Raw genomic sequence first — 15000 nt, 5'->3', positions numbered from 1 at the left:
ATATTTTATTTTGAGACAGGATCTCACTAAATTGTTTAGAGCCTTTACTAAATTGCTGAGGCTGGCTTTGAACTTGTGATCTTCCTGCCTCAGCCTCCGGAGTTGCTAGGATTACAGGCGTGTGCGACCACACCCAGCACAAGATTTTATCTTAAAGTGAAAAATAAAAAGGACTGGGTATGTGGCTCAGTGGTTGAGTGAACCTGGGATCAATCCCTGGTACTAAAAGAAGGAAAGAAAAAAGGGAAGGAGGAAAAGAGGAAGAAAGGGAGAGGGATAGAAAGACAGGGAGAAAGAAGAGGCAATAGCATAAGAGTTAGGTAATTTCTTCAAGGTCTTTCTACAAAAGTGATGTGGGAAAAGGTGATTTGAATTGGAACCAAAGATGTTGATGCAGACTTGATGTTTGATATTACCTTCTGTGTAAATATTTTCCAAACTAATGGTGTGTTTTCATGAGTCATTATGTGAAAGTGACTACATAACTACAGGGTGTAGTTTGTCATTTGGCCTATAACTATTAAGGAAGAAATATAAACCCAGGATTGTAGCATCAGGTAATCTGCAGTGACGTACTTTTGTGTAAGAAGTAACCCAATGATGTTGGATGCTAATATAATTTTTTTTTTTTGTACTGGGAATTGAACCCAGGGATGCTAATACTGTCCCATCCCCAGCCTTTTTATTTTGAGACAGTGGTGTCTTGCTAAATTACTTAAGGCTAAATTGGCTAAATTGCTGAGGTTGGCCTTGAACTTCTGATCCTTCTGCCTTAGCTTGCTGAGTCACTGGGATCACAGGAGTGCACCATCATGCTTGGCTTAATTTTTGATGGCTTGTAGAAGCATCACCTTGAAGTTTGGTCAGTGCTCCATCAGCGAGAACTCTTGAAAATATATTGTTCAAATCATGTGCAGTGCTGTGTGCTTGTAATCCGAGAGATCGTAGGCTGAGGCAGTAGGATTACAAATTCAAGGCCAGCCTCAGTAATTTAGGGAGACTCCATCTCAAAATAAAAAATAAAAAGGGTTGAGGATATGGCCCCTGGGTGGAATCCCCAGTACCAAAAAGAGAAAATATATTGTACAGTTCAAGAACCTCAAGAGACAGATGCAAATGGCATCATTTGGAATTTGTTCAGGACTGAAGAATTCCAATCTTCATTTTGGAACTACTAGATCTTGCATTTAACAAGATCTCTGGGTGGTTTACCTGTATGCTTAAGTCGGAGAAGTATTGGCTGGTAATGGTTTCAATAACTGTGTTCTCCACTCCAAATTCACCTGTTAAAATCCTAACCCTAGCCAAGTACAGTGGTGCGTACCTATAATCCCAGGAGGCTGTGGCAAGAGGATTGTGAATTCAAGACCAGACTTTGAAATTTAGCAAGACCCTGTCTCTAAATAAAAAATAAAAAGGGTTGGGGAAATCCTAACTCACAAGGTGATGATATTGGGAGATGAAGCATTTGGAAGGTGATTAAGTCATGAAGGAGGACCCTTAGGAAGGAATTTGTACCCTCATAAAAAGAGACCCCAGAGAAACACTTATGAATCAGAAAATAGCCCTTACCAGACACCAAATTTGCCAGTACCTTGATCTTGAACTTTCAGCCTCTAGAATTGTGAGAGATAAATTTCTGTTGTTTGTAGGCCACCCAGCCTGTGGTATTTTATTATAGTAACCCAAATGCACAGGTAGGGTGGGATTTTCAAGGAACTGGGAATAGCTGTAGAGAAATAGCTGCAAATCAAGTACTGAGAAGCATAAGAAAAGCACAGTTTAGGAGTTGTAGGTATGCATGACCTTTCTGGTCAGAGTTCTCTATTAACAGAACCCAAGACAAGTATTTCAACTCTGGTGCACCTGTAATCCCAGGGACACGGGAGGCTGAGGCAGGAGGATTGCAAAATTCAAGGTCAGCCTCAGCAATTTAGGGAAGCCCTAAGCAATTTAGTGAGACTCTGTTTCAAAATAAAAAATAAAAAGGGCTGGAGATGTAGCTCAGTGGTAAAGGGCCTCTGGATTCAATTCCCCAGTACCAAAAACAAACAACCACCCCTTCAAAAAAAAAAAAAAAATCCCTGTTTTCTAGGAAACAGATTCTGTTAGTGCCCCTGTGTGTGGCCCTCAACCTGCCCTGGAGGTCACCCCTACACACACCTCCTTTTTATATTTATGGCTTCCTGCTTTTTCTCTCTGCCCAGAAGTATTCTCTGGCCATTGCCTCAAGCAAGGCAAGTCATGCTTTCCTAAGAAGCCCTCTAACAACTGTCTGCACAGCCTTGTGGTAGGTCTGGAAGTATTGAGCCCCAGCCTCCCATAGCAGCAGGTTTCTCTTGTGTGATGTGCTAGAGCCAGTGTACACTAGCTCTCCATAGGAGACATATGAAAACTCATTAATCCTAACCACTCTTAAGGTTATTCATATCTATTGTATTCATTCAACAGAAATACTATATACCACCCCCCCACCCTGCAAGGAAATACTATATAAAGGTGTACAACCTCACCTCTCATCTCAAATCAACATTCAGTAATATCCCATTGATGGCTGGAAAATGACCATGGCAGAAATATTTATGCCATGAAAATTGGCAAATCCTACAAATCAGATTTTTTTTTCCTAGAGAGCCCCTATTAAACATTTACCATCATCACACCACTGATTTACATACTCTTTACTGGCATGTCTCCTTTGCTGTCTCCTTCTTCATGCCAAGACTTCCTGAGATCATGTCACAAGCAAATTACTTGAATGCAAGGCTTTGCCTCAAGTTTGCTTTTGGGGAAATACAAACTAAAACATCATGAGGATCTGAGCCTGGTGATGTACACCCATAGTCTCAGACACTCAGAAGCCTGAGGCAGGAGGAGCCCATGTTAAGGCTAACCTCAGCAATTTAGTGAGACCCTGTCACAAAATTATTTTGGGGGAGAGGTTGTACACTAGAGATTGAACCCAGGGGCACTTAACCACTGAGCCACATTGCCAGGCATTTTTATTTTTTAATTTTGAGACAGGTTCTCCCTGAGTTGTTTAAGGGCTCACTAAATTGCTGAGGCTGGTCTCAGACTCACAATCCTCCTGCCTCAGCCTCCAGAGTCACTGAATTTATAGGTGTGCACCATCCCACCTTGCCAAACTTCTCATTTTTCTTCTAGCTGGTGAACATGCTTTCAGGAATCACCTTCTATTCCACACAACTTTGGAGAAGTCACTGTGGTCAGGGTTCCAATGTTTTTATAGTATAGAAAGAGAACGAAAATAAAGAAAGGAACAGGTGAGTGAATGAGGAAAGTGATGGAGAGGAAACCACACTCTCCATTTTTCAGAGCTGTTCTGCTCCCCTCTCCACATCTGTTTCTCTCTCTGTTGGTTCATCTTGGATTTGGACTGATTATTCACGAAGTATCTTCCTCAAATACATTCTGAGAACTTTCTTATTAGTATGTTATTGGAGTGAGTTGTGGCCCTCAAAAGATATGTTCAAGTCCTAACTCCCATATCAGTGATTGTGACCTTATTTGGAATAGAGTCTCCATAAATGCAATTAAGTCCTCGGGATGGAACCTAAACCCAGTGGCTACTATCCTTAGAAGAACAGAAGAAACAGACACACATACACACACATAAGGAGAATGCTGTCAGATGACAGACGCAGAGATTGAATTGTTGCATCTATGATGCATCTATGAATCAAGGAATGCCAAAAGGATTCTGACAACACCCAAAGCTAAAAGAGAAAGGTATGGAATGGATTCTCCCTGAGGGCCTTCAGAGAGGATGTAGCACTGCTGAAACTTGATTTTAGACTATTGGCTTCTTGAACTGTGAGAGAGCACATTGCTTTTGCTTTAAACCACTATATTTATAATACTTTGTTGCAGGAGTTTAGGACTATACAGTATCCTAGCTAAATATACTGAATAAGATGATTTGCTTCTTTCGGATCAGGTGGTTATCTCAGGACCAATCAGAGCTCAAACTAGCTTTGCTTCCTAGTCTGGGTTACTATGGATGACCTGTATGTCAAAGAATGGGGGAAAGCTAGGACCCTCAGGAGAAAGGCCAGGGGGGTTGTACAACAGTGGTCCAAGTTATGCTTTAAATATGGCCCCTGCTCCCCTCCCACTGCAGCTTATTTTTAAAAGGGCATGTTTCTTTCTTTTCCTCTCTCCCTGCTCCTCCCTAACCTTTCCCTCTCCCAAATTTCAGAAGGAACAGGATTACCTTTCTTCCTCATTCTAAGCAGAGTTATCTGTCCTTGAGCACACACCCACCAAAGGAATGAAGTAATTCAGACTTTGGGGATGGCACCAGAAGATCTCGGAAATTACTCTCTCCCAAATTAACAAGTGAATTACATCTCCAACCGAGAAGAGAACATGTGAAATGTATCCTTCCACAGACTTCTTTAAATACTCCCTGTTCTCCCTCATGGGGAGAATCACAACCTCTGGGACATAAGTCCGCTGTGCTTCTCCTTTGCGAACAGAGCAATAAACCGTTTTCCTTTTCCTCAAAACAACTGCGTCCTGGTTATTGGATTGACATCAGAGATAAGGACCAAGATTTTGGAAACAGTTGAAGAAGCAGGGTGGGGGTAGGGAAATTGGAATCTTACTTTCAGTCCCCGACTGCATTTAAGCTTGAGTTTCAGGAAGGCCACAATGAACCAACAGTTTTTCCATTTCTTTAGCCAGAATGAGGGAGTCTCTAGCATTTTTATCAAAGACACAAAGCAAACTTTTCAGGGTTGAACAGCAACCACTGAAATAATGTCAACTGTCTTATTTTGATAAAATATCTTAATTTCTTTTTGACAGCCATTCTTACAAAACATGGTCCTAGAGGAGAAGAAATATTGTCTGGTTAATGAACTAGCCACTCCAAAGAACAAGCATGCCAAACAAAGTAAGTTATTCATAAAAAAGTATTAATCTGGGCCCTTTAGGGCAACAACAGGCAGCAAAGAGATTTAATAAAAACAAAGAAGTTCAAATAAATAAACACACTGTATGTAGTATATTGTGTTTTCCTAATCAGATTGAAACAGCTGAAATGGGGAAAAAATCTTTTTTTCTGGGACTGTTTTTGCCATTCTTGGAATTCCTTCACTGGGAAAATAGGCCTCATGACCCATAGAGCCAAATTATGAATCATTCCACCTAAATAAATAAATAAAGCCTGAACTTGAGCCAGACCAGTAAACCCATCATTTCTCAATCTAGGAAGTATGGTGTGCTGATAAATACCGAAGTACAGGCTCTCCAGGGGAAAAAGACATGATTTGCAATGATTTCTTTCTGCCCCCATCATGGCCAATTTCAAGACCCCAAACCTAAGAAAGTGAGCTTGAAGTTCAGAGGACATGTCCTCATTCAGCATTTGAGCTAGCTCTTGCACACCACTGCCAAAGGCTCTATTTTAATTGTACTTGACACCTGCAGAGAATGTAAAAAGAAAAAAAAAATGCTGTTTTCTCTAGACCAGTTGTTTCACACAAGAACTCCTTCACAGTTGGCATTTTTTTTTTTAATCTTACATTTGATGAGGCAGATACTATCTTAGTTTTATGGCCTATAAAACTGAGATCCCAAGAGAATTAGCGGTTTGTTTAAAGCCAAGCAGCCAAACTGAACCAGGTAAGGTATTTAACCTCAGTGGCCTTTGTTTCCTTTTCTGTGAAGTGGATTAATAATAGTATCTCAAAGATGGTTGGGAGGATTTAAGAATATAAAATCTTTATATTTAAGAATATAAAACATGTAAAATTCCTAGCACATTGCCCAATATGCAATAATTCTCTAACTGAAATGCAATAGATGTTCCTTGTAGTAAATGCCAATATGCCAAAAAGAGGAAAATTTTAAATACTTTTAACTGCTAACAGAATTCTGTTCTGGCATATTATGACTTATGAAGGGTCATCCCAGCGCATGAAATACTTTTTCAATGATGAAGCATTGGAACAATTGTTGAAGGCAATTCTGTTTGAATTATAATGGGAGCTTAGGTTACGTGCTGATGAACACAAAGTACTTTTAAAATAAATTAGAAGGGCTGGGGTTGTAGCTCAGTGGTAGTATGCTTGCCCTGGGTTCCATCTCCAGTACCAGAAAAAAACAAATACATAAATACACAAATACATAAATTACAGCCATCACAGTGGTGCGTGACTGGGGAGGCTGAGGCAGGAGGATTGAAAGTTCAAAGCCAGTCTCAATAACTTAGCCAGGCTGTCAGCTATTTAGCTAGACCCTGTCCCAAAATATAAAAATTTTAAAGGGCTGGGGATATGGCTCAATGCTAAAGTACCCTGGGTTCAATCCTCAATACCAAAAATAAATAAGCAAATAAATAGAGAAGTAATAATAAAGCCATTATCATTCACATGTGCCATCAAGTTCTCTCTAGAGTTGGAGTACTAAGAAAGGTGATGCACCCAAAGCCCTGTATAGTTAATAACTGTGAACCTGGAGGGAAACAGTGATATCTTTAAATATTTTTCATGAGTGCCACAAGAAGCAGGGGGGTGGGGAATGAGTTGAACACCTCAGAACCAGGACAGTGGCCCACACCTATAATCCCAGTAACTCAGGAGGCTGGGGCAAGAGGATCATGAGCTGGAGGTCAACCTCAGAAATTTAGTAAGACTCTGTCTCAAAATTAAAAATGAAAAAGTCTGGGGGTATAGGTCAGTGGTGGAGTACCCCTCGGTAGTTCAATCCCTAGTGCCAGGGTGGGGGGAGTGAAAGAGTGAAAGAAATTTCCAACTAGACAGGGAGCAAATGTATTTCTTCCAAGCCCAATCTGTTGATGGATGCTCCCTCCAGCACACATTTGAAAAGGACAGCAGTGCTCTTCCTGTGGAGGAACCAGGGCTGTGTGTTCCTTACCTCCTCCTCCTCTTCATTATCACACTGGGTTGAGGCCCTAAAAGTAGAGAATTACTTGAAGCTAACACAGGAGAAGAGTTTGGAAACTACGTATTCATAATATAATTTATGGCATATCCTTGGCATATAAAATACAGAGAAAACGTTCCTCTATTATTTTAAAAGAGAGGTGAAAGGAGAGACATCCATGAGGGAATCTTGGTTTGGCTAAGCCTAGCAAATAGCTGAATCAGCAATATTTTGAAGGCCGGGATTTCTTGGTGGTGCAGGGTAATTAGATGGCAAATTCAAGGCCGGCCTGGGCAACATGGTGAGAACCTGTCTCAAAATGAAAAAAATAAAAGGAGCTAGGAATGCAGCTCAGTGGTAGAACACCCCTGGGTTTAATTCCTAATTACTGAAAAAAAAAAAAAAACTTAAATACATTAAAAAAATCTCTCTAGTGGGGCTACATAGTGTTGTTTCATTATTATAAATAAAACTGGCACCTAGAATCAACAAGCTAACTTAATACTTTTTCCTGAAATTTTCATTGCTCTCTATAAACATGTTTATACCTGCTGTGCAACAGGCACTGTGCTGGGTAGGAATAGCCTTAAGTCGTAATTCTTGCCCTTCAGAACCTGATTATGGGAGAGTAAAATACAGATATGACAGATAAAAGCAATGAAGTGTTAGTTCTCACTCTCATTTTTGTTTTATGGGTAAAATAACAAAGGTAAGACGTGAGCCGGCAAGTCAGGAGTAGAATAGAGAGAGACCAGCAGCATGGTCTCTAATCTTTTCATCAAAATCAGGCACATAATTAATGCACCACCAGTGCCAAGAAGCCCTGACTCCCTGATTCCAGTCCCAGCTCGCTTTGGCTGGCTGCCAGCCCAGAGTTGGCAGCTGGGTTTTTGAGCCCAGACTATTAGACATCTTTTGTTCACAGGAAGGATATGTCCTGAGAATAGCAGCTCATTCTGTGGACAGTCATCAGTATTTTCATAAAAATGACAAAATGATGGCTGACCAATCGTGGAGCCATTTAAGCAGGAAAGGGAATTCCCATAGGGAATCTATTTGAATAGGAATGCACAAGACCAGGAAACATTTGGAAAGATAAAATAGTAATAATAATAAATAGAACAGGCGGGACACAAAATGGCTCAGTTCAGTGTTTTCCAGTATAACTTTTGCTTCTTGGTTTAATAAGGTCTTTACTCCTAAAGAGTTCATAGGGCCCTTGTGTTCTAGGATTGCAGTTATGTTCATTTATGTTACATGTAGTAATGTTTCTTTAAAGCTTCTTGATACAGGGCTGGGGATATAGCTCAGTTGGTAGAGTGCTTGCCTTGCATGCACAAGGCCCTGGGTTCAATCCGTGGCACCACTAAAAAATAAAATAAGAAATGTCATTTACAAATGTTATCTCACTATTTGGGATATTTCCGCAATGCTATCAAAACATGAACAATTGAACTAACACCTTGATGGGTCAAGTTATCCCAAATGACTTATTTCCAGTTAGTCAAAATTGAATGGAAAGTTTTCCCAATCAGTTATGAAAAATAATTGTCCCTTTCTGTGGGGAAGAAAACTTCATAGAGTGACAAATATTTTAAGACTATTCTTCCATTAAGTAAATTTAAAAAATTCTTTCATGCTCTTGCTTTATGTTTATATGGATTTAAAATATGGGTAGGGAGCTGGGTGAGGTGGCTAATCCCCGTAACCCCAGCGGCTCAGGAGGCTGAGGCAGGACGGTGGCAAGTTCAAAGCCAGCCTGAGCAATTTAGCAAGACCATAAGCAACTCTGTGAGACCCTGTCTCAAAATATAAAAAAGAGCTGGGGATGTGGCTCAGGAGTAAAGCACCCCTGGATTCAATCCCTAGTACTCAAATAAATTGATAGATAGATAAGTGTAAAGAAATCTAATTGGTAGATACTGGAGTTTTTTTTTTTTTTCTTCTTCTTCTTCTTTCTTTCCCTCACTAAGCAAATAGCTTCATTGCCATAATTCTGTGATTTAGAGCAGGTATTACCTTATTCCAACTACTCCTGGGTCTTCATAATTTTTTTCTAAGTTTTAAGAAAGCATAAAGGTATAGTATAAAGAAGAGTCCTTTTTGATTCTTAGTATTATCTTACAATCAAATCAAATTTCATGAACTTGGTGGTTCTGATAGGGAACAGATTTGAGTGGTGGGAACAAGAGGTTGAAGAAATAATTTTATAAACTGGGCCTATTGTAATGATCCCTATATATTTTCTTTTTCTTTCTTTCTTAATATTTTTTTGGGGGAGGAGGTACTGGGGATTTAACTCAGGAGCACTTTACCACTAAACCATATCTCCTAATCCTTTTTATTTTTTATTTATTTATTTTTGGTACTGGGGATTGAACTCAAAGGTGCTTAACCACTGAATCACATCCCCAGCCCTTTTAAAAATATTTTATTTAGAGACAGGGTCTTGCTGAGTTGCTGAGGCTGGCTTTGAACTTGCAATTTTACTGCCTCAGCCTCCAGAGCCACTGGGATTACATGCATGTGCCACTGTGCCTGGCTCTTTACTTTTTAAAAGCCATTTACCTGTATCCCTGCCTGGCTTAAGTCAACAGGATATGTTAAATTCATCAGCAAACACCCTTTCATTCACAGGAGAAATGTAGGTGAACTGCTGATGAAAAGAATACAAGTTACCCCAGAGAGGGGACTTTTGTGACCCTTACACAGACCAGATCCTACAACTCAGGGAGATAAGGATAATTCTCCCTAATCATAAAATCTGTAAGAATAGGTTACAGTCTGGTGCAGTAAAACACACCTGTAATCCTAGTGACTTGAGTGGCTGAGGCAGAAGGATTGCAAATTCCAGGCCACTTTGGCAATTTAGAATGATCCTAAGCAATTTAACAAGACACTGCCTCAAAAAATAAAAAGGGTTGGGGCTGTAGCTTAGTGGTAAAGTGCTGCTGGGTTCAATCTCTAATACCAAACCAAACCAAACAAAAAACAAAACAAGCCGCCACCACAAATAAGATTCCAATTAGAACTGATCAGCATGGGTCAAACTGACCTAGAACTGCCATGCACAGTGGAGACTTGAAAATTTGATATCAGTTTGCTGTCAGCCAAAAGGTGGACCTGAGCAGAACTCTCTGGAAAGTTCCTTGGGACTCTATGATGGTCAACTTGACCAGTCAACTTGATTGGATTAAGAGATGCAGAAGATTAAGAGGCTTCTGGATAAGTCAGTAAGGGTGTGTCTAGGAATGATTGGCATGTGGGATAGAAAACTGAAGTGTCGACCCTCCCTAAGTGTGGGCAGCACCACCCAGGAGGTTGGAGGCTTAAACAGAATAAAAGTTGGAAGAATTAGGAAGCAGCAGCAGATGGAAGCTTGGTTCTTCTTGATTACTGCCGTGATTCCCTGAGGACATCAGACTTTCATTCACTCTTCCAAAGTAGACTCTGCCAGTGATTTTTCAGGGACTTTCCAGAAGCCTTCAGTCTCAGACTGGGGTAGCATCGCTGATTCTTCTTGTTCTGAGGTTCAGCATCTTGGACTGTGCCGCTGCTGGTTCCTCTAGCTCTCCAGCCTGCAGAAAGCCATTGCGGAATATCCGGCCTCTGACTGTGTAAGTCAATCTAACAAATCCCCTTTTCATAATCATACCTCCTGTTGGTTCTGTTCCTCTAGAGAACACTAACTAATATAGACCCCAATAAAACCAGAGGGCAGGAGAGGCATGCAGCCCTTTTCCTTTCTGAGAGGTCCCACTCTCTCTCTTGAGAGTGTCCCCTTTTTTCTTTTCCTATCCCTTCAATAAACTCATGCTTACTCCTCTTAGCCACATGTCTGAAATATTTCTGGCATGAACACAAGAACTAGGGTGAAGAGGGGGGTCTTCATTTCTGCTTCAGTTTTCTTTCTTTTTTGGAAACAGGGATTGAACTCAGGAGCACTCGACCACTGAGCCACATTCCCAGTCCTATTTTGTATTTTATTTAGAGGCAGTGTCTCACTGAGTTGCTTAGTGCCCCAGCTGTTGCTGAGGCTGGCTTTGAACTGTGATCCTCCTGTCTCAGCCTCCCCAGCCACTGGGATTACAGGTATGCCCCACTGCACCCAGCTCAGCTTCAGTTTTGTGGCAAGACTCTGCCCTAGAACAATTCCTTCATGGAAGGGAGGTTTAGTGAAGCCTGGAAGGGACCTCAGCATTATAGAGGAGCAGGCACTGTGCTAGGTGGCTGCTGGGTGCCTTTTCAACCTTCATCTGAAAAATCCTGTGGTGCCTGAATTTACAGTTAACTGGAGAGGAAATGAATCAAGGATGACAATTGATCTTGCCATTTGAATCTTTCTTGTTTCAAAGATTTTAAACCTATAATGGGCTGGGTTCAGTGGCCCAGGCCTGTAATCCTCAGAACTTGGAAGCCTGAGGCAGAAGGATACCAAGTTCAAGGCCAGTCTCAGCAATTTAGTGAGGCCCTAAGCAACTTAGTGAGACCCTCTCTCAAAACAAAAAATAAAAAGGACACAGGGGATGTGGCTCAAAGGTTAAGCACCCCTTAAGTATCAAAATACAATAAAATGAACCTAAAGTGAATTTGAGAACTCTGAAAGCAACATGGGAAAAAGCTGTAGCCAGTTTGAAATTGGTTTTATGGTTCAGGTTTTTATTTTTATTTTTGGTATTGGGGAGCAAACCTAGAGGTGCTTTACCACTGAGCTACATCCCCAGCCCTTTTTATTTTATTTTGAGAGGGGTCTTGATAAATTGCCCAGACTGACCTTGAACTTGAGATCCTTCTGCCTCAGCCTTTCAATTTTCTGGGAATTCAGGCATATGCTACCACACCTGACTTGAAGGCTTACCTTTAAGTCACTTGAATTGCTTTGGAACCCAGAAGTTACTTCGATTTCCTCTGTGTGGGAGTGATCCTTATATGAAAGAACAATCAATAGTTAGCACTAACATTTTGTCACGTTCATGAAGCATAGTGCATATTATAAGTTGGGGAATTATCTGTGATGGCAAACAGAGTAAATAAATACTGAAAATACTGAAAATACAGTATTTCACTGAAAATTAATTTTACTTGAAATTAATTAATTAATCCTGAATTCCGCGGAAAGGCTTTTTGAGGTACAGGGCTACCAGTGAGTTGCACAAAACACAAAAGTGATAGCATTTGAGTCTGATAGTGGAGCAACTGGAATACTGGAGGAATACTCACAATATTTCATAGATTGGGCAAGAGATAAGTATCAGCAGTGAGTGTTTTATCTAGTCATGATGAATGTTTCTGGGAGAAGAATCAGAACAACAAAACTGATAATAGCTAAAATTGCCATGATAAAAATGTGCTGTTATGTAAACATTATTGAAAGAATCAATACTTTGTGAAAAAAATACATGTTTGCAAAATTAAACTCAGTAAAATAATAGCCACAAAAAGAAACTCACAGTGGAAGAAGCTATAGTTGGTGGTTTGTTTAAAAAAATAATGGTATGAACATAAAAGTAATTTTCTGTGGTAAAATACACATGAAAGGTAAAATGCATATGAAAATATTGAACCTAATAAAAATAATTTCAGCAAATAAAATGGAACATATCTAGAAGACATAGAAGATATAAGCATGTGTTCTAGATAACCTAATTAAGAAATTAAATGGGCTCACCAGATTTTTCTGTCAAAATTTATCAATGGCAGTAAAATTTACCAAAGATTTTATTTAAAATGTCACAGACAAAATGACGTAGTAGTAAAAAATAAAATAAAATAAAATGTCAGAGACAGGTAAAATAGAAGACAAGTCAGGGGGTCTGGCTCCTAATCTTGCAGTTCTAATTTCAGCTGCAGCTCTTTTGGAAACAGTGAGGTAAGACTTAAATTAATCTCATCAACCATGTGTCTAGAAAATTACAATATTCCACAGAAGTGGCAAGAGAAAGGAATATGTTATTTATGTTCTACTTCAATATCTCAATCATAACCAAATAAACAGCATAATCTAAAATATGTTCTATAACAGTTTGTAAGCAAGACTGCAAAATAGCATCTCCAGGAATCCCTTTTTTCCCTGTGTAGGTCCATGTTCTATGTTCATCATCTAATGCTATTGGCTTGTTTCATATCTTTTAGAAATTCCTTAATTTTTGGCCCAGTCAGGGGATTTTTGTTGTTGTAGTTGTTGCAGGATTGGGGGTTGAATCCAGGACCTTGCATAAGCTAGGCAAGTGCTCTACCGCTGAGCTACATCCCAGCCCTTAGGATATTTTTCAAAATGTGTATACAGTTGTCCCTCCATATCCATAGGGGATTGTTTCCAGGATTTCCTGGGATAACAAAATGATTAAGTAAGTCCCTTATATAAATGTAACTGTTTTAGTCTAATTTCTGCACATCTTCCACATCTTCTTTTATATTTAAATCATCTCTAAGTTACTTATAGATGATGTACTCAATACAAGGCAAATTTTGTATACTCTGTTATTTAGGAAATAATGAAAAGAAAAAGAACTCTTTAAATGTTTAGGACAGATGCAACTTTTTTTCCTGAATATTTTTGATCTGTGAGTAGTTGAATATGCATATATGTAGGGCCAACTGTAATTGTTATTTCAAGAGGATTTAAGGAAGGAATATGGTTTAGGTCTATCATTGAACTATAAACAATTAGGCAAATAATAGCTTGACTAAAAATAACTTGACTAAATGGTGAGCACAGGAAAATAAAGATCTATAAACACTTAAAGAAAGCAAATATATGAAAAAATTCATCACTTAAATATGACTAACAGCAGAGGAATGAAATTGATTCCAAGTTATCTAAGGACAGTGAAAGCAGCAGACTTTAACAAATAAAGGTATATAATAGGAGGAAAGTTTAATTCTTCAAGAAATTTGGGATTAAAATGAGTGCAATAAAAAATGAAAAAAACACTGTATCTTGTGTCCAGCAAAAAGCAAGCACCCATTAATTATTTAATAACTGAATGACTTTGTCAGAAATGTCCTGGGATCTAACCCAAGTTCAAATATCAAATGTGGCCATAAACAATCTGATTTATAAGACTAGAAGCTGGGTCTATAGCAAGCAAGAGTTTTTGTGTTTGTTTTTTTAAGCCAAATACCTTTTTAGAAGGCCCATTTGAATCAACTTGTAACTACAACTATCTTTTACTGAAGATAACATCTCCCAAAAATGTGGTTCTTAATTTTCAGTATTTCACTAAATTTAAATGTTAACATAATTTTACTTGAAATTAAGCAAAGGTTAACCCTGACGCTGGTAGCAGTTTGATAAATACTGATTAATTTTTTGAGGACCATCAAAGGAGAGGGAAAAGTTTTTTTGTTTTTTTAAATAGGGTTTATTTTTAGAACATAAGAGACTACAATTTCCTCAGAAAGGGTCTTTCTACTTTTAGAAAAGTTCCTTCATACTTTCCTTGGCATACAAATAGCCTCGGGGTGTTGTTGAATGCAGATTCGGTTAGGCAGGTCTGGGATTAGATGAGAGCTGTCTCTTGATGCTGCGGGCCTGCAGACTATATTTTGAATGGCAAAGGATCAACTCTGAACCATTTTAGGTTTCCTGATCTTTATCTTCAACTTTAATGATTTGATCCCAAAGTGACTGCTTTGTAACTGAATGAAAGTTTCTAAGAAACATCAAGTCTTCTAATCTCCTTCACTTTCAAACGTGGAAGAATTGCCGCTTCAGCCTCCGCCCTTGGTCCTTGATGAACGCGGCCGGAGCTGGCGGAACCTCTGCAAGCGCGGTTACCAGCCCAGATAGGAGTAGTAAGCCAGCCGCGGGGAACCCGTGGATACCCGTCCACCTTCGGCCGCCGTCGCGGGCCCTTTCCAGGAAAGCGCGGGCCCGCCCCTGGCGCGCGGCCTCCGATTGGCCGGGACAGCGCCGGGCGTGACGTCAGGCCCCGCCTCGCCGCCCTCCGGCCCCGCCCCATGGGGTGGCCTGGCCGTTTGGTCTGGAGCAGCTGAAACCGGTTTGAGCGGAGGCGCTTCCTACCGCTCTGCGCTGCCGCGGATCGCCTGGAGGAGCGCTGGCGAGGTGTGGACGGCGGGCGCCCG

Source organism: Marmota marmota, unplaced genomic scaffold (assembly GCF_001458135.2).
Source record: "Marmota marmota marmota unplaced genomic scaffold, marMar, whole genome shotgun sequence".
NCBI lineage: Eukaryota > Metazoa > Chordata > Mammalia > Rodentia > Sciuridae > Marmota > Marmota marmota.
Note: the sequence above shows the minus strand (reverse complement) of the source record.